The 18,351-nt window shown below is 41.5% G+C and overlaps 1 protein-coding gene across 3 annotated transcripts in view; it reads right to left on the reverse strand.

Moving 5' to 3' along the window:
* GALNT13 (polypeptide N-acetylgalactosaminyltransferase 13) overlaps window positions 1–18,351 on the reverse strand; it is a 456,737-nt gene that overhangs the window by 329,444 nt on the left and 108,942 nt on the right. Inside the window, exon 1 of one of the 3 annotated variants that reach the window (XM_030580269.1) lies at window positions 17,931–18,116. The exons of 1 other annotated variant lie outside the window; for it this stretch is intronic. The gene's annotated coding sequence lies outside the window, so the exon portion shown is untranslated. Of the gene's footprint in view, window positions 1–3,390; window positions 3,459–17,930; window positions 18,117–18,351 lie in introns of those variants that run through there. One more of the 3 variants, XM_030580271.1, reaches the window with a different exon arrangement.

The following is an 18,351-nucleotide window of genomic DNA, read 5'->3' on the forward strand; positions in this document are numbered from 1 at the left end:
AGGTTGAAAGTCCAGCACTCAGAAGTAGAGAAACCAGAATTTTTTAAATGGGAAAATAACTTATTTTTCCCTCGCCTCATTCTCAGAAACAGCTGAATCCTTTTGGTTGAAAAACTTTCCAGGTTTCAAAAAGAAATCCAGCCTGTAGTAGACACCTGGTATGGAAAATTTCAGTTCAAATGATTAAAGATCAGAAAAATTATAAGCAACTAAAAACATCTTATAAGGGGAATTGTCAGTCAAACTTTATCATAGGCACTGCTACCAGCTTAGTCTACAATAACCATTAAGAAACAGATGTAGTAAAAGATTTCAAGGTTGCAAAGTCAATCACTGAAAAAAACTTCAGTAATGCAATTATTAAAGTTGTCCGTGAACCCTTACATTTGCTCCCTTGTGTGTATGCATCATGATGACAAACAATTTTTTTCAAAAGTCTCTTGCAGCATTCCATGCACAGGATGAACAATGCTCAGTAAATGAGGCTGTTGTTCAATGTTTCCTTTTATGGTCAACACTCTGCACTGAATAGAGGATTAATTTCTACCCAGGACAGTCTGTGACACTCATTATCCTAGTATATGAATACACCAGAAACATTATTAGAACATAAGAACGGCCGTACAGGGTCAGACTAAAGGTCCATCCAGCCCAGCATCCTATCTACCGACAGTGGCCAATGCCAGGTTCCCCACAGTGAGTGACCCTAACAGATAATGATCAAGTGATCTCTCTCCTGCCATCCATCTTCACCCTCTGACAAACAGGCTAGAGACACCATTCCTTACCCATCCTGGCTAATAGCCATTAATGGACTTAACCTCCATGAATTGATCTAGTTCTCTTTTAAACCCTGTTATAGTCCTAGCCTTTACAACCTCCTCAGGCAAAGAGTTCCACAGGTTGACTATGCGCTGTGCGAAGAAGAATGTCCTTTTATTTGTTTATTTATCTTTTGCCCATTAATTTCATTTGGTGGCCCCTAGTTCTTATATTATGGAAACAAGTAAATAACTTATTCACTTTCTCCACACCACTCATTATTTTATATGCCTCCATCATATCCCCCCTTAGTCTCCTCTTTTCCAAGCTGAAAAGTCCTAGCTTCTTTAATCTCTCCTCATATGGGACCCGTTCCAAACCCCATACCATTTTAGTTGCCCTTTTCTGAACTTTTTCTAAATGTTAACCTATTTTCACTCACAGATGAGGAACTGAGGCAAAGAGATTAAGACCAAAATGTCTAAAAGTTCATAAAGTTGTGCGCCTCTGTGACTGGAGAGCATAAAACCTATTTTTCAGAGTATTTTATGCAGCCAAAGTAAAAAAAGTGTGTCAATACAAAACTATTTTTTGTCAGCATTTTCTTCTTTCACTTAAAGTGTCAAGTTCCTAGAATTCATTAGCTCAAATTCTGCAGAGTGTTCTAGGGGCATTATCCCAAAGCCAGGCCCAGCCACACTTCCCTCTTGGACAAATTCCTTAATCATCATCGCACCTGCAGCATGCAGCTGTAGTCGTTCCTCTATTCAGGCAATGTGTTGCCTGCTAACCTCTCAACAGGGCCTACACATTCAGTATTTCATCTAGTTTATCTGTTTGGCCATGTGAATAAAAATACTAAATATCCAAGATGAAATATATGATATTTTGCTAAAGTGTTACCTGTAAGCTCAGAGAGAAACAGTCAAAGTGACATCCTTTTAAGCACTGGGAAAAGTTTTCTTTGATGTCCCGGCTCATTATCTTACTCTATGTTCCTTAAGGGAGCACCCAATTTCACAACCTGATTGTTCACTCCAACCATGTCCATAATAGGAGTAATCCTATATTCCAGTTTTTCATTTTCATATTTCATTAGCCTGCTTTCCAACAATTTCAGACCCTCTTGTGATTTTATATTCTGACCTGGCTTTTAATTGCTAAGGAGATAGGAGGATGTATCACAGTGGCATCACTTCAGGGGCAAAAGTTGTGGAAAAGTTGTGTTCAGAAACAGCTATACACAAATGTATCTAAAAACATTTTTAGAGTGTAGATTTCTGTAAGACATTGATCAGCTGGCCTTTGAGAAATGGTTCCTACCAGTGTGCACACAAATAAGAGAATTGACAACTGTGTGACTGAAGTGTCCAGAACCAAGGGTAAGAGAGTATGACACACGCAACACCCTCTCAGGGTACTGGAAGCATTTAGTAATGTGAATGGTTTACTAGAGGAAGTATAGTTTGAGTGCTAGAGCAGGGAACCTGAAGTTAGGCCTCTTGGGTTTAAGTTCCAGCCTGGCAATTCTGGTCCAGATCCTCAAAAGGTATTCAGGCACCTAACTCCTATTGATTTCAGTGGAAGTTAGAAGACTTAGTACCTTCAAGAAACTGAGTCTGACTTCAGATAAATCACTTGATCCTTCTGTAGCTTGCTTTATCTATTCATAAAATGGGCCTAATATTAAACAGCTTTTCTGGGGTGCCAGATCCCCTCTAGTCATTAGTTTATTAAAAGCGCTGTTAGAACTTCAGGTGAAAATGCTATATGTACTATTATAATAAAGTAGTGCAGTAAATTTAAATCAGCCAATTTATTGTTGAATTAATTTAATAGGTAGTTTTCCATCTCTAACTATTTTTGATCTTATATTTGATCTTAATATTAGAAGCCTATTGGAATGCTGACAAGAGTTAATGTCCACTGGAAACACAATCTGATTAACCATATTTTATGAAAAGCGTTATTTTAGTTAGATTTTTCTCCCCTATACCCAACATTGAATTCGTACTGCCTTCTGTTTCTAAGATACTTTCTTCGGTAACTATTTCAAGCTTGACTGTGAGCCTCACTTTGGCAGCAGTTGCTTAGCAACAAAAATCAGCAGTCTTGTCCCTAGCACCCATTCATGGTAGCTGCATTTCTCAAGGAGGTAATTTTTGATGGAATTCAGCTAAGTTTCCAAACCACTGTATTGTTTCATTTCAGTGAGCACATAAAGTTTGTATTACTCACTAAAATCTATTTTGACTTCCACATCATCTCTTTTTAGTTTTGGTTTGAGAACTGCTACAAGGTTCTTTTCAACAGTTTCACATTCATCTTAGAAACCAAAAAGGTAGAGTCTTTCAGGTATCCCAAGAGCTTTTTAATACCTAGGGTTAAAAAGAAAAATCATGCACTTAATAATCAAGACGACAAGCAAATGGTTCACCATTTCCAGGATTCTTGGTGGTGTGTAAACTAAAAGCATAAAAGATTATCCTCTAAAAGGCAGAGACGGTGTCTCAGTTATTTCTCCTGGTTTACTGTAATCTTAAATTGGTTTAACCGGAGATATCACTTTACCATATGGTAGCAAAGCTTTAAGTTATTTATAAATGGAGGAACACTGGATAAGGTTACCTCAACTGCTCTTCCAGACAAGAAACGCAACGAAGTGTGCACCATTAATATATCCACTGCAAATAAAGTATGCTTGCTTTCCCATAGGATACTGGATGTAGCAACATCTTCCAGCTAAATCAGCATCCTTATTCTGTTCATAATAAAATACTAAACACTATATAAATAAATAAAATAGAAAGGTTTCACAATTAGAAACAACTGAAAGGCAGGATTTCAATACTCAGTTATGTTGAACTGTACATTCTACAGAATATATATTTTGCAACATAGGGGTATATAAAGCTATACATCTCACCAAAGACCTATTTTCTAATACCTCCCTATAAAATCAAAAGATAATGAATTACATACACACACCCTACTCTTCGTCCCTGATAAAACACAGTAAAGCAAAAAATTACAAATCTGGAAGAGCAGAAGATCTCTATTTGGCTGATATTTTTATGTACATATTAATAACTGTATATGTCGCTCAGGATTATAGGCGCAATAGAAAGGTGGATGAGTGAATAAATAAATGTAACTCATTACACACCTCTTAGGACCTTAACACTCTTATTTCCTATCTTTTCGTTATTTAGCTGGGATACACTGCATTTTAAGATTACACTAACAATTTTAAATACAAGATGTCACTGGAATCATATAGACTTCCAGTTCTGGCAGACCTACTATCTCAATTTGCCACTGCAATTCTTCCCTCTGCCATCTGCAGACTTGTCTTGTAATACTTTGCAGGTTTTCCCAATCACTCCCCCTCCCCTCCATTGTAGGGTGACCAGATGTCCCGATTTTATAGGGATAGTCCCAATTTTTGGGTCTTTTTCTTATATAGGCTCCTATTACCCCTCCATCCTGTCACACTTGCTGTCTGGTCACCCTACTCCATTGGGGCCTCAGGACAGCCACTAGCATTGGTATGGTAATAGCTGTGTGAAATGTTGTGTGTTAACATGCTGCATCATTTTACAAAGAACAGCACATACAGCTGCAGAAACACATTTTGTAAGCAATATTTTGTTGCAACAGTCAACACTGAAACTGATGCAGATGGCTAATGAAGATGGAACTTAAGAAGTGGTGATGGTGAAGTACTCAAATCAACACAGAGACTATGCCAGCAAAGCACACCATACCACACAGAGAGCAGCATTCAATACTAAAAGTACCCATAAAAATCTACAAGGAACTAGTGGAAATACCATGTGAAACTCTGCCTTAGTGTCTAACCTCCCAATACTGGCCTAAGGTCAATAACAACCTCATTTTTAGCTTTAGATCCTGCTCTCATAAGTGGCCAGTTTAATAAATTGTAGAAGCACACCTATAATGATGTCCCAAGAGTTTGGGGTCAATGGCAAAGAAATGGGGAAAGCAATTCCCATAGCAGAGCAACTTCAGTTTAGTTCAGTGCATGAGAAATAAGCAAAGTCTATACATTCAATTCTGCTGTACAAGATGCAGTTGAGAGTCCAGTTTAACACCTGAGCTCAAGACCATAGGAAGGAATTTCCAGTTTAAATCCAAGATGAGTCGCAGAATTAATGTGACCATCAGCTACTTAAGGTTGGTGTGGAAATCACTGAAAACGCAGAATGCATAGAATGGATAATATCGCAATACTGCTTGGAGAAAGGGGACTCAACATAGACTCCATTTATGTCAAGTTTTACATCAGCATTTAACTTGGGCATTAGTTCATTGGTGACAATTTCCAAATGGACAATATGAAGCAAGAAAACTGCACAGAAAATATATACATATTGGAGCCATGAAAGCATAAAAGGTGATCTCATAGGCTAAAATGAACAGTGTGAGAGTGAGAATGTTTTTTTGTTTAGTGTATCTTTAAAGTGTGCTACGCTCTATATGACAGATGTCTTTCATACTTTAACAGTTTTGCTACCAAAGCACAAACCAAACAAAACCACCACTCCAGAAACCTTCCTAGGTCATTTGGCATTAATAAGTAAACTTTGCAACCCTATCTTCTTAAATTGTGATTTTTTGAAAGTAGAATGTGTTTTGCACAGACTTCTTATTCCAAAGTTAAGACATGTTTAAGTTACTGTGAAACTAATTCTCAGTACATTTTAATATCCTAGGAATAGATCAGAAACAGCATGAGGCATCATTAGATTCCCACAAGTAGTTTATTAATTTATGAATAATTATCTGCAAAAATTATGGTGGAACTGACAGTCTATCAAGACCTCAAAACAGTGCCTTTTCACATTTGATAAGACAACAAAATTAGAATTCAGTATTTCTAGCTAAAAGTCAATCAACATCATTTTGTATCTTTTAAGAATTCTTTTTAGTTTTTTTCCCCTCTTGAGAATCTTCTACTTGACATTTAAAACTGGACTTATTCTTCATTTAAAACTCACATCTGTGACTCTCAGATATTAGAGTGAGAAAAGACCTTTTAGTTCATCTAAGCACGTCTCCTCCCATTGCAGGACTATTCATTACAGCATTTGCAGTGTTGTAGTCATGTTGGTCTCAAAATATTAGACACACAAGGTAGGTGAGATCTTTTAAGCTTATGTCTTTCATCAGCATAAGCTGGTCTAATAAAAGATATTACCTCATCTACCTTCTGTCTCTCTATTACTTACAATATATTTTGTATTGTGACGTCTAAGGCAGATTTTAGAGGCCCCAGTGATGAGACTTACATCAATGCCTTTGGAAAACTATTCTACATTCTAATAAATCCCACTATAAGGATCTCTCCTTCCTTCCCCCATTATTCATCCTAATCTGGCCTTAAAGCACTGGGAAGAGAAAGACATTGACTAGTCAACACTACCAGCTGTGTTCCAAGCCTCAGAAGTGTGTATTGGTATCACTGGCCCCACAGTACCGGCAAACATTAGCTAAGATGCTATTTAAAAGGCATAGTGAGTGATGCTGCCAGGCATATTTGCCTAAATGCCAAAGATGTACATAGGTACAGTGCCTTCCTCCATGGCACTTAGAAACTGGAGGTGTTCCCCTGACTCCCAAGAATCATAATTTATACCACAGAGAAGCAATACTTAGTTTTACTAAGTTGAAGATTGTAATAGATGGGCTCAAAAACCACAACATTAGGAAGTGTTTAAATGCAGGGGTTTGGCTCAACCCTTAACAAAAAGAGAGGCCATTTACAAAATCTGGATCCTAAAATAAAGGACTGTTTGGATATGGAGTTTTGCTCAGCCTCTACAAATACAGAAACTCTAGTCTAGGTCCACCTTGAGATGTCTAGCCTTTGCCCATTGTGAGATGGCGAGCTATTTCACCAGCCAGGGAAAGGACAAACTCCACACCTAAGTTCTTAAAGGTCTTTTTTCTTCAGGGCACAGTGTATTGTTTCTTATAAAGGTCATAAGTTAGGGGTTGGCAACCTGGGGCAAGCAGGCTGGTGTCCAGTGGCACTCACACTGCCCGGGTCCTGACCACTGGTCCAGGGGGCTCAGCATTTTAATTTAAGTTTATATGAAGCTTCTTAAACATTTTAAACAACTTATTTACTTTACATACAATAGTTTAGTTATATATTATAGACTTATAAAAAGACCTTCAAAAACCTTAAAATGTATTACTGGCACGTGAAATCTTAAATTAGAGTGAATAAATGAAGACCCAGCACACCACTTCTGAAAAAGCAGCAAAGAGTCCTGTGGCACCTTATAGACTAATAGATGTATTAGAGCATGAGCTTTCGTGGGTGAATGGACGAAGTGGGTATTCACCCACAAAAGCTCATGCTCCAATACATCTGTTAGTCTATAAGGTGCCACAGGACTCTTTGCTGCTTTTACAGATCCAAACTAACATGGCTACCCCTCTGAAACTTGAGGCTTCTGAAAGGTTGCCGACCCCTGACATAAGCAACGAAAAATAAAACAATTCAATGGGAAAAAAATACTAGTCAATCTCCAGAGGCTTTTTCACTGCTTCAATCAGCCAACGGGAAACAGGGTACATCCTTCCCCTGAAACCTGCCTCCTCTTCCTTTACCCTGCCCAGCCAGATGGATATAAAGGGTTAAGAGACTCTTGCCTCAGATGCCACTTTACCCTGTCACAGTCAATTAACAGTGTGCCTTGCAGAAGTGATGTCTTCATTTTGCTCTCCAGATTACAGGTGCTATCTCAATGTTCTGCAAAGGTGCATTAGAACACCACACAGACACACGATGTTGATGGCTTAACAGATTCAGGCCAGAACCCCATGTGCACTGCCCATCCAAACAGGGATAAAATGATGCAGTAACAGCCAGCTATTGAGATAATGACCTACAGGAAAGCCAAGGGACAAATATCGGAGTGAGAATGTAGATCAGACTGTTATCAACTGTCTACCAAAGGATTTCCCCACTACCTTTTACAACTGTGTTACTTTATAGTATTCACTAGCACAGATGCTATAAAGTTCCACAGTGTTGTGAAACTAGCCAACCTGCACACAACCCCAGCAGTGCCATCCCATTATTCTGCATGCACTCTAACTAAAAACTAATAAGCTGTAAGTAGATGCAGCAGTTTATCTTCTTTGGTATGCACAAAATGCCTATCGGCATATTCCCTGTGTAACAAAGTTTTTAAAAATTCAACCTGTAAGTAAAGCTGAATTGATATAAAGGTCACAAGTGACCTGTTGATGGGTTGGCAATAGCACTTCTTGCTGTTGCTACCCTAGGCTCTACTGCATTCGTTACCTACAGTGCACTGTCCATCTTTTCTTTTTTAGATTGTTTGAGGGTCACATTTTCATATTTTGAGACTGCGCACTTACTCTGACTGAAAACTGGTCAAAAGTCCCCAAATTACACTCTCAAAGTATTATAGCAACACTGAACAGTGTACATAAAATGCTCTTTTCATAATAAGCCCACTAATAAACAGAAAGTCACAAATGGCTGTATTTAGAGGTGAAAATATAGTTATTACAAATCCAACATCTTTTTAAATAAATAGTTGGAGGGCTGATGCCACCTGAACAGGGCAGGCTACGCAGAGCCCTTTATATCAAGTAACTGTTTCCATGTGCAGCCAGCTTCCACCACCTCCAAGTTTCCATGACTGTATCCCATGGCTACCACCATCATATTGGAGGCTCTGTGGCCTCCTGTAACCAGCTACATAGGCCAAGAAGAACTCACTTCCTGCTGAGGCCAATCAGGCAAGACCATGGACAAGAAACTGAGATACTTGATTGGTGGCTGAAGGCATGTATAGGTGGTATAGTTTGTTGACCAAACTAAACCAAAGCCCCACATTACTCTGCAGACAGATCAAAGGCAAAATGGGGGAAAAAATACTGCTTGCAAAGTTTTAGTTATGTACAGTAAAGGCTGTTTTATCCAGGCTGTTGGAAGAAATGGAGGGTGCCGGTAAGTGAAAAACGCTGGTTAACTAAGAGGGAGAGAGTTTGGTTGCGGGAGGGGCAGTGGGTTGAGGAACAGGAGGAGATGTGGGGTGCCACATCCAGGGAACGGTCAGCTCGAGCAGCTCCCTGCAAGCAACGACCTGTCCCAGCTTCTCCTAGGCAGAGGCGTGGCAGGCGGCTCTGCACACTGCCGCCACCCACAGGCCCTATTTCCGCCCCCCCATTGGCCATGGTTCCCAGGCAGTGGGCACTGCGGAGCTAGCACTCAGGGCGGGGTGAGGGCAGCACGCAGCACCTGCCGCATCTCTGCCTAGGAGCAGCCAAGACAGGTTGCCACTTGCAGGGAACCACCCGAGGTGAGTGACCCCCAGATCCAGCACCCCTCCTGTGCCTCAATCCACCTCTCAGAGCCCCCTCCCACACACAAACTACCTCCCAGAGCCCATGCCCCCTCTGGAGCCCCAACCCCCTGCCGGCCCCGCACCAACTGGACTATAAACTGGAATTTAAATGAAGATCAGAAATGCCGATTTACAAAGCTTTCCAGTGGTGAAGTGCCAGATAAAACAGCTTTTACTGTACGTTGCTAAAAGCTATAGGAACAGTTACCAAACAAGAATGGACTTTATCAAGGTTTGTGGAGCTAACTCTTATAAACAGGATATATTGGAGAAACAGTTTTCACAGACAGAATTATTAACCAGGAAGATAAATTGCTATTTGCTATCTACCAGAAAATATATGCATTCCCATATCACTATTAATCAAGTAATGTAATGTGTTTGCTGCTGTAACTGTAAGTGTGTTTAAAAGTCAGACATTATGTAACCAAAATAAGAAAGCAGTTAATAGTAAATAAGTATAGTACATTACATTTAGAATACTTTATAGTCACGCTAAATCATAATTCTAAAATTTAACTACAGTCAGATACTGTAACTTTTGCATGACTCTTGTATTCTCCTGCAGTATCAGATAACAGGTCTTAAGAAATACATTCAGGCCACAAGCCTTAAGGTATTCTACTATGCCTGGCTACTACAAATATGTCTTGCAAAACATATGGCGCTAAATAAGAGAAAACCCATGAGGTACAAAAGATGAGTTGTGAAGTACTGTAAACTCAGCACTAGGTATAGAAAAATTCCAGAGAAAAAGAAAAAAACAATTCTGTTGATGCTTAGCTAACATGTCCTCTGAACCAAGCTATAGCTGGGTGCAGGATGTTTCTAAAGTTCTGCTGACTTTTGGAATGTTATGGTCAAATCAAAATAGGAGGCTGGCACAGACTCTGCAGTAAATAGCTTAGCAAAAAGGCTTCCTAAAACACAAAGGCAATAGATAAGAATGATATATTAGGTCTGAAGTATTATAAAGAAATAGTGAAACCCTCATCAATTTTAGTGTGGAGAGAGAGAGAGAGAGTGTGTGTGTGTGAGAAGCTCAAATAGTGAGACATCTCAGCAGCTGCACTGCTGCCTCCCAGACTGGTTAACAAGGTATTGGCCTTCCTTTCTGTATTATGCTGTATTAATCTTTGACTAAATCTTTGATTAATCAAGTTGTTCAAGCCTTGCTATTTGACTTCTCTTACAGACTTAAACTGAAACCGTAACAGTGTGGAAAACCTCAGTGCTATGAGACCATATAAACCTAATCCCAGCACTGTGAACTTGATAATTTTATCTCAGAAAGGAAGAGTCAAAGACAATTCTCACTATTGGCTACTAACTTTAGACTGAAGATATGACTTACCCACACTGAGGTCCTGATCCACAAAGTTTCCTAGCTTCCATTGATTTCAATGGAATTTAGGAGCCTAAACACCTGTGTGAATCTAGCCCTTAGTTATTACAGAAGGACATTGTCATATTCCTTATACATGCAGGACACACAGAAAATGGTTTGAGATACAACAGCACGACAAAAGTTTATTTTGCTTATTCTGTTTAATGAAGAGACTGTCAGGTGTTTTGTTTGTTTGTTTATTTTTGTTTTGTTTTAAGAAAAATAGGCTCAAACCCTGATATCAAAAAACAATTTACAGTAGTAACTTCAGAATATGAAAATACAAGGCTATTTTTAAACCAGATCTAGAATGCTGTTTTCCAACTGTTTTTATTGTAAATTCAAAACTGCATCATTCCAAAATTAGTGTGTTACAGTGTATATTCTCTCTTTCCTGTTATTATCCTCAGTAATATAGCTCAATCGTGCAGAAACAAAGGTCCTTTAAAAATATATAGCTCTCACAATATTGAACAGAAAATTTAATTCCTGGAGCTATTTTTCCTAGTGTTGTTCATTTAAGCAATTCACAATGCAATAATTACCATATATACTGGATCATAAGCCGATTCGTTTATAATCCCCCCTCCTCCGATGGATAAATAAAAATGGAATTTTTTTTTATAACCCATTCGTAAGCTAATCCTATAGTTCAGGGGTCAGCAAACTTTGGCCCCGAGGCCATCAGGATAAGCCGCTAGGGGGCCAAGATGGTTTGTTTACCTCGGGCGTCCACAGGAACGGAGGTAAACCTAAGTAAACAGTGTCCTGGAGCACCAGCTGCTTACCTTGATGGACGAGGACAGCAAATGGTGGGGAAATGTTTGGGGGGGAAGAACTGAGAGTCAGGGGAGTAACCCCTGTGATCACCCACCACATGACCCTACCTCTATCCCAGGACCCCCACACTCTTGCCATCCTATCCCTTCCCACCTTATCTAGGGAGGGCCAGGGAAGGATGTCTCTGACCTGGCTGAAGCTGCTCCAGCAGGCTGGGCCGTGCGGCCACAGCTTGCTCCGGCAGGCCAGATCGGGCGGCGTGGCTGCAGCATGTTACAGCGGGCTGGGCCTGGTGGCACAGCAGCAGCATGCTCCAGCAGGCCAGGCGGCGCAGCCACAGCCTGCTCTGGGGGGTGGGACCAAGAGGCACGGCTGCAGCCTGACAGCCCTGGAGCTTCAGCTGCTTCGGAGGCTGTGGGGTGAGCAGCAAGGCCAGAAACAGAGAGAGAGACTGGCCCCACTTTTCCTTCTGGCTCGGCTGCCTCTCCTTGCTCCTTCTGTTTGGGGGAAGGGTTGTGTCCCACCGCTCCCTCTCTATATCCAATCATAAGCTAACCCCCATCTCTGGTGATTCCCTTTTTTACAAAAAAAATTCAACTTATGAACGAGTATATACAGTAATCTAGGCTTTTCAAGAGGAAGAAATTTAGTTCTATCATGTTTTCAAGAAAAATATATTTGTCCTCTTTTATTCTACTGTCTCATAAAAGACTATCACTTGAAAAATTTTATATTAATAGTCTTACCAGGTTTCTTATTCTTTGTTTCTGATATCTAAGTGTTGTCCCCAATTTTGCTGCTTTGCTGCCAAATTTGTCAACATATTGAAAGGCATAGATGTCAATGTGTGTATAGTTTACTTGTTTGTGGTTTGTTTGTTATCGCACTGTGGTTCATTTGTTTGTTTGTTTGTTATGGCTGGTTCACACAGAATACAGTATAGGATTTACTGCTACAAAGAAAGAAACATAACCTAAAGCTGCAAAAGAATTTCCGACCTAAACCAAGTTATAAAACGTTCCCCTTCATTAATTATACTTTCTAGGAAGTGCTTTGCCAGCACGCAAAGAAACCCAAACTGATACAGAGAGACTCAAAAATTACATGGTTATAGGACAAGGCTCCAGCTAGACAATCCAGTTATAGCATTGTCCTACTTTCAATAAGCACTCCATATAAATTAAAAGAGGAAGAACTCAGTAATTTTCCTCTGCGGGGGGAGTATATATTAGCATACTTACCACAACTGCCTCAGTTTCCTTGTTGTGCCTTGTTGTGTCTGATTTAAGACTACACTAGAGGATCTACAACAGCTGTTCTCAACTAGGAGTATGTGTACCCCTGGGGATATGCAGTAGTCTTCCGGGGGTACATCAACTCATCTAGATATTTGTCTAGTTTTACAACAGACTATATAAAATGCATTAGCAAAATCAGTACAAACTAAAATTTCGTACAATGACTTGTTTATACTGCTCTATATACTATACACTGAAACCTAAGTACAATATTTATATTCCAATTGATTTATTTTATAATTATATGGTAAAAACGAGAGAGTAAGTATTTTTCTGTAATAGGGTGCTGTGACACTTCTGTACTTTTATGTTCGATTTTGTAAGCAAGTAGTTTTTAAATGAGGTGACACTTGGGATATGGAAGACAAATCCGACTCTTGAAAAGGGTACAATTATCTGGAAAGGTTGCGAAACACTGCTCAAGACAGGGGTTCTCAACAAACTTTTGATGACCTCATAGTGCAGCCACCAACCCCTGCTGGCTCTGACCATTTTTTTCCTAAAATAAATACTTAATTAACTCGTAATTTATTTATGTAGGGCTGTGGGTTTTTTGGCAGACTCAATAATAAAAATAATATACAGTTGGTCTCTATACTTTACAGGACCTAAACAGAATAGAAACACAAATAAGATGCTTTGCATGTTGTCTTTTTTTCTGGTTTCTTTTGCTTTTTTTTTTTTTTTTTTGAAGACTTGCTAGCTACTAAGCCTGCTGTGAAAAGTGATATTAACATACAAACAAATATATCACTTTTCACAGCAGACTCACTCAGTCAAGGCAAGCCTGGGGACAAATTAAGTCCTGAATAGGAAGGTGGGTACGAGGCAGTGGGGGTCTGGGGTGACGGGGCACTGGGGAGGCAGCAGGGGAAAACAGTGATGGGGGGGAGATCAGGGCCAGAGCATGCCACCACATGGATGAGGAACAGAGCCCAAAGCCCTGTGGCTGGGGCCTGCCACCCACCATCCCAAGGCGGAAGCTCGACCTCCCCAGCCCAGGGAAAGTGGAGAATTCACTGTCTGCCTGCTCCTCCAGCTTTTTGTCTCTCCATGGGAAGGGAGGGGCAGGGCCCAAATACTGCTGGGAGCCCTGAGGGAGGGGCCACTGCTTCATTTCATTTAAATCTTTAAAAAAAAAATGCCACCATGAAGAAATCACTGAATAAACCTATGAAGGTAGTCGGGGGATCCAAACTTAGGTTGGTCTTCATTCCTGGAAATAAGTACTTGAAACAGCTTGGCTTAAAGTCCATTCTTTCTAACCACACCCCCAACACTTTAACCCGCTCAGTATAACATTCAAAGCTGTTCTCTCCATTAATAATAAAAGAACCAAAATACTTGTAGTAATGACTCTGGTTAAAGCGCAGTCTAACATAGTGAAGACTCATGACTTAAAACAGGGTCTCAGTAAAACAGTTAACTCATTAGAACCTTTACATGGTACTACTCATGTGCACAGGACACAGAGACTTTTGGTTTATTAAGAGCTAGAATGAGGTTGTGCTACTAACTGAGAATACAATGGAAAATAGAGATTTCATGGGAAAATGTAAATGTTCTGCTTATCTCTTTGCTTGGAGTGCAACAGCCAGCAAGCAGCTAAAATGACCCTACTCTTTTCCTTTCCTGTGAAGTATTTAATTCTAATCATGCCTTACTCTCAATTATTACTCGCTTACTATTTTCAGCCATTCAGAAACACCCAAACAAATATGCTCATTCTCCTCATTTTGCAACAAAGGAAGAATAATGGCAATTCCAGCTACTACTTCTGCCTCTACTATTCCAAACTGATAAGTATTTTCTAACAAATTTAAATTAATGTATATCCAGTTAACTTGAAATCAAACTTAACCTGATCCTTGGAAAAATAGCCGGCACGTAAACCTGAATTCTGTAGCTGAACTTTACAGCTGACTCGTCACTTTATCATGTGATGACTCAAAAACCTAGATTTGAAAACACACAGGCCAGATTCTATTTTGCCTTGTTGTTTGGGCATTTACACTCATTCAAAGTGAGCATAAAAGGCTAGTAAATCAGAATGGTAGCATTTTACATCCACTTTGCTTCAGTCATTAAAAAAGTAGAGGGAACAGAATGAAGAAGGTAGGATTTACAAATAATACGCAAGATGTACTTATGCTACTCGCTTCATTCCCAGTTCTCAGACAGTCTTAATCCAAATGCTTCCCTCTTCCTAATGTTGCTGTCATCAAGTGAAATAATTGGTCAGTATGAAGTGACTACACTTTTAGAACTCTCCCACACAAAAAAGGGTATCTCCTGCTGCATGCACATACGTCGCAAACCCCAAATACCACAACGAGGTAGATATTACACTTTCAGCAAAGTAATATGGCAGATTATCAGTTCTTGCTAATATCTTGCCATATATTATATTCCCAGCAACTCACTAAGGTAGTCTCTTATTGTCTACTATGTTGGCACCGGAGTATCTCACCTGCTTTATATTTTTACCATCTTTAGGACTGTGGATGCCATCAATATTTTCAGGGCAAGTTATACAAGTGTCAATTTACCACTATTGAAAAATTAAATGGTGTTTGTGCAAATACATAGCTGAACTAAAAATAATTTAAACAGAGTATTAATGGTCTGTCCAGTATTTGCTTCAGCATAAAAAGTTTCAGAACAAGTTGAGCATGGGCAGGATTATTTCCCAGGGAGAAACAATGTGAGGTCCCAGATGACTAACAAAGGGCAAATTTAGTACAATGTACAAAAAGGGGTCAAAGGAAGACACAAGGAATTACAGATCAGTCAGCCTAACTTCAATTCCTGGAAAGATACTGTTCAAATCAGTTTATAAACACCTAGAGGATAATAGGGTTAAGGACTAGCCAACATTGATTTGTCAACAACAAATCATGCTAAACCATCCTAATTGCCTTCTTTGACAGTTACTGGCCTAGTTCATTGGGGGAAGCAATAGTTGTGATATATCTTGATTTTAATAAAGCGTTGCAGTAAGGCATAATCTGACATGACCTTCTCATAAGAAAACTAGTGAAATGAAGTCTAAATGAAACTACTATACAGTGGGTACACAACTGGTTGAAAAACCGTTTTCAAAGTGTAATTATCAATGGTTCATTGTCAAACTGGGAGGACTTATCTAATGGGGTCCCAGAGAGGTCATCCTGAAGACAGAGAATATGCTTATAAAATTTGTGAATGATACCAAGCTGGAGAGATTGCTGAAAACATTTTGGAGGACAGGATTAGAATTCAAAATGACCTTAATAAACTGGATAATTGATCTGAAATCAACAAGAGGAAATTCAATGACCATAAGCACAAAGCTACACTTATTAAGGAAAAAAATCAAAGACAATTATAAAATGGGAAATAACTGGCTGGACAGTACTGCAGAAGAGGATCCAGGGATTATAGTAGATCACAAATTGAATGAGTCAACAATATGATGCAATTGTGAAAAAGGTAAATGTCTTTCTGGGGTATATTAACAAGAATGTCATATGTAAGCCCTGGGAAATGACTAATCTGCTCTACTTGGCATTGGCAAGGCCTCAGCTGGAGTTCTGTGTCCAGTTTTGGGCTACACCCTTTAAGAAAGATGCAGACAAATGGGAGAGAGTCCAGAGGAGAGCATAAAAATTATGAAAGATTTAGAAAACTTGACCTAATAAGAAAGAGTAAGAGATCTGGGCATGTTTAGTCTTGAGAAAAGATAACTGAGGGAGGATCTGATAAGAGCTGTTATAAAGATGACAGAGATCAGTGTTCTCCATGTTCACTGAAGGTAGGACAAGAAATAATTGACTTAATCTGCAGCAAGGTTACATGTTAGGAAAAGCCTTCTAACTATAAGGATAGTGAAGCACTGGAGTAGGTTATCAAGAGATATTGTGGAATCCCCATCATCAGAGCTTCTCAAGAATATGTTAGACAAACACCTATCAGGGACAGTCTAGATGTACTTGTTCCTGCCTCAGTATGTGGCGATGGACTAGATGACCTCTCAAGATCCCTCCCCTCAGCCCTAGATTTCCATTATTTCTATATCTTACATACAAGTCTGTTTCCTGACTCTGACTTATATTGCACTCTCACCCTTCTCTTTCCACATAGCAGGAAATCTGCCCAAATTGCTAGTTTCAGGATCACACTGTACAACTGCTGCACAGTGAACAGCAAAAAGGCAGACGTCTTTACATTAAATATTTAAGAATGAAAGCTGAATACAGAAAAATAAAAGGTGTCAGGAAGTAGGTATACAAGGGAAAATTGACTTCTGAGTTTCTGCATCTTTTTTGTCATGTATTTGTTTTGTTCAGCAAATAACTGCAATAATTATCATAATCAGAACACTCAGGACAGGTTCTCTCTGGAGTCTGAAATTCCTCCACAACAGCAGCATCTCAGTGAAAACACAAGCAAACCAGTCTATCCTGAGCCTCCTCTTCCATCTACCCAACCTTCTCTATAGCCCACAAACTACTACAGCCAAGGAGCAGATTTCAGCAGCATGTACAGACATAAAACCCCAATCCCATCAGCAATACTTAGTGCATCAAGGAGCTAAGCAAGGAAGCCACCCCTCCCCCCCGGCTAGGCATAAAGAAGCCTAATTCCACACCTCAATCCCCTTCTTAGGCTGCAACTCTCCCCGCCCCACATACCATCCCCTACCCTGTACCGAGGGTGGCTGGGAAGGAAGATGCCCCATCTGCTTGTCAGGCAGCATTCGAGGGAAGACTTTTTCCGCCCGCTGCCAGACAGCGCAGCCCGCCGTGCTCCGAGGAAAGAAGATGCCCTCTGCCATGCTCCTCCGGGCGCCGTGGGACGCTGCTCCCCCCCTCTGCCATGCTCCTCCGGGCGCCGTGGGACGCCGCTCCCCCCCTCTGCCATGCTCCTCCGGGCGCCGTGGGACGCCGCTCCCCCCCTCCAGGCACCCGGGCAGACAGATGCCAACCCGATGCCGCCGCTCAGCGTGGCCGCCTTCCTTCCCCGGCCAGGCAGCACAAACCCACGAGAAAGTTGCGGCCGCCACCGCTTGGCTTTGAGGCTCCGTAAACCGCTCTACCAGCATTAGCTCAGCCCCCGCCAGGAGCTACGGCCACGGCACCTTCCTCCCGCAGCCCGGGGCGCCCGGCTGGACGGCAGCCCCCGCAGAAAGTTGGGAGCACCCAGCGCCGCCGGGACAGCCCCTCTCTCACCGCACCGCGGCTGCGGGGCGCCCTCCGCACTCCCCCAGTCCACTGAGCGGGGGCACCCCGCGCTGGCGCCAGGGCTCACCTGGACTCCGCTCGGCGGGGAGCGAGGGCTTCACACGCCCCCCGGGGCCGAGCCCCGCCCCGGCCTCTCTTCGTCCACAAGCGGCATCTCCATCTCGCAGCCCTGGGCTGGAAGAGGACGCGTGAGGCGGCAGAGGTGATGGGAGCGCGCCTGGCGCACCGTCACCTCTGGCTGAGCCGCGGCAGCTCGGCCACGCCCCCGATCAGCTCCGCCTATCGCAGCAGCCGGTGGCTCGCACGGGGCTGGCACCTTTACGTCACCAGTTCCCTCCCCGCGCGTGTCGGCGCCGCGAACAGCTCCAGCTCCCCCTCCCGGGGCGGGGGCCTGTACGTCACTAGCCCCCTCCTCCCCGAGGGCTGTGCGGGCGGGTACCCAATCGGCTCCCGCGACTGGCGGGAGCGGTGCGCCCAAGTCCCGCGAT

The sequence above is a fragment of the Gopherus evgoodei genome, chromosome 11 (assembly GCF_007399415.2).
Source record: "Gopherus evgoodei ecotype Sinaloan lineage chromosome 11, rGopEvg1_v1.p, whole genome shotgun sequence".
In the NCBI taxonomy this organism is placed as follows: Eukaryota; Metazoa; Chordata; order Testudines; family Testudinidae; genus Gopherus; species Gopherus evgoodei.